Genomic DNA, 2,158 nt, shown 5'->3' on the forward strand with positions numbered 1-2,158 from the left:
TTTATTTATTTTTGGAAAATCATGGGAGGAGTAATACACTTATCTCATCTTCAGTTGACATAAAATGCCACATAAAAAGGAACTGTTCTACATCTAGACTGTATCAATGACAATGACATTAGACCACAATTTTGCAGCATGTCATCATGGGGAGGAGGACTACATAAAGTGTATACAAAATGTCCTTATATTATTTTATTTTGTGGTGCCAGGAATCGAACCCAGGGCCTCATGAATACTCAGCAAGTGCTCTACCACTGAGCTGCACCCTCAGCCCTCTGTTGCTTCTTAACAACTGCATGTGAATCTATGATCTCATAAATTTTAAAGATTGAAAAAGGTAAATGGTGCTATAAGAAAGATGACCAACCCCACTCAAGCAATAATGATTACAGTTGCTCTAAAATACCAATGTTGTCTTGTCAGATTGGCAAAAACCCAGATGTTTTATAGTGTGACGGGACTGTAGAGAATTAGTCCCTGGCCAGCATCACTGGTAGCTTGGCAAATGTCACTACCTCTGCCAAGGGAACTTTGCAGTATCCCAGAACTCTTTTTATAGGGTTGTATCTAAAGAGATGCCTCTACAGATCTGAAGTCACTCACACAGCAGAGCCCTCTGCAGGCACGGGTGGTGAACTCTGTGTACTAATGATGTATATTGGCTTTCTGAAGTCAAATATACTTCAGAACATAGAATTCTATGGAGAAAAAAGTAAGATTTAGACACTTTGGGGGCTGGGGATTTAGCTCAGTGGCACTGTCTCCCTCGAAAACATGGGGTAATAAAAAATGTGTGTGTAACTTGCCCCTTTTCACAAGAGACTGGCAGGATAAGTCAGATGCCAATAAAAATGATAGCTGGGGCAGTGGTGGCAGTGGGATGCCAGGCATAGAGAGAGACGTGAGATTCCTTTTAAGTGTGCTTTTTTATAGTTGTAAACTGGCTCTATGTAAGTATTCTTGCATACCATATATTAAATTTAAAAAGAAAACCCTAAAATTGAATTTAAGGATATTTTTAAAAGGCCAAAGCAGCTGTTTCATGAGTTTGCTCTTAGTAGGGATTAACCTCAGCAAGTAAAAGTAAACCATCCCTAGTTCATAAATTATTCTCACTGCATTATGTAGAATCACCATTCCTTTGTTTGCATGTTACACAGGGTCTTTGTCTTTTCTTTCTGTTTTAATTTTGTATTTTTCTCTTCATACACGGTTCACTTTATGGTGTTGATGTGTGAAATGAGGCATCTACCTCTTGTGGCAGTATCAGTGGGTTAGCAGCCCTGTATGGGCCTTTCCCAAAGAATCACCCAAACCACCTCCCCACAAGCAGTTCACCACACTTCGGTGCTGTGCTGGCCCCTGCTCATGGGTGAAGGGTGGACTGGCCCAGAGTGAGCAGCACAGTGGGCAGAAAGGCCAATCTGCCTGCTGGTGGCTCTGAAGGGACTCGGGGCTGATTGTCAGGAGTGGCCATGTGTCAGGGAATGATCCTTGAGGCTGAGCCTGTTTTCCTCTGCATGATTCGGTGAGCGGATACAGTGGTCCACAAAGAAAGAATACAGAAAACTCTTGCTGGGAAGTGTGCGATCTTAGAGACAAGACCAGAGCTATCATGGGCTCTTGTGCTCTGTGGGATCTATAGAAGTCATTAAATAAATTCTTTGTTATTCAGGATAGCTGGACTGAGTTTGTGTTTTCCCTACTTCAAAAGATCACTTCTTGACACACTTCATTTCTTTTAGAAAGTTTTTGATCCCATTGAAATTGGTTTTGATTGTAAGGATCAAAGAGATAAGCTGTTGGTAATCAAATGTGTTCAAAAATACCCTACTGAAGTGAAACATCTCTGAGGATGTTTCTTTACCTAGTATTTCAATAGGGGTTCAATAAGTATTTGTTAAATGAAACTTACTGTTTTTTTCAGTTGCCCTTTTAGTATGATATCAGTTTTTTAAAAATTCCTTTTCTCTAAAGCAAGGGAAGATAAAACCTCAGGGGATACAACCTCAGTTTTAGCTGGATTTGAGGAGCAGTGGAAATTCCAAAACAACTCCTTAGAAGTCTGGCCCTCATCATCCTGAGTCTTGGAAGTTCTGTGAAGCTGAGTTTGGGCTCTCCTGGGCTTGGGAACTGTTTTAATGGATATATATAT

The sequence above is a fragment of the Fukomys damarensis genome, unplaced genomic scaffold, assembly GCF_012274545.1.
Source record: "Fukomys damarensis isolate Sample0158 unplaced genomic scaffold, DMR_v1.0_HiC HiC_scaffold_30, whole genome shotgun sequence".
NCBI lineage: Eukaryota > Metazoa > Chordata > Mammalia > Rodentia > Bathyergidae > Fukomys > Fukomys damarensis.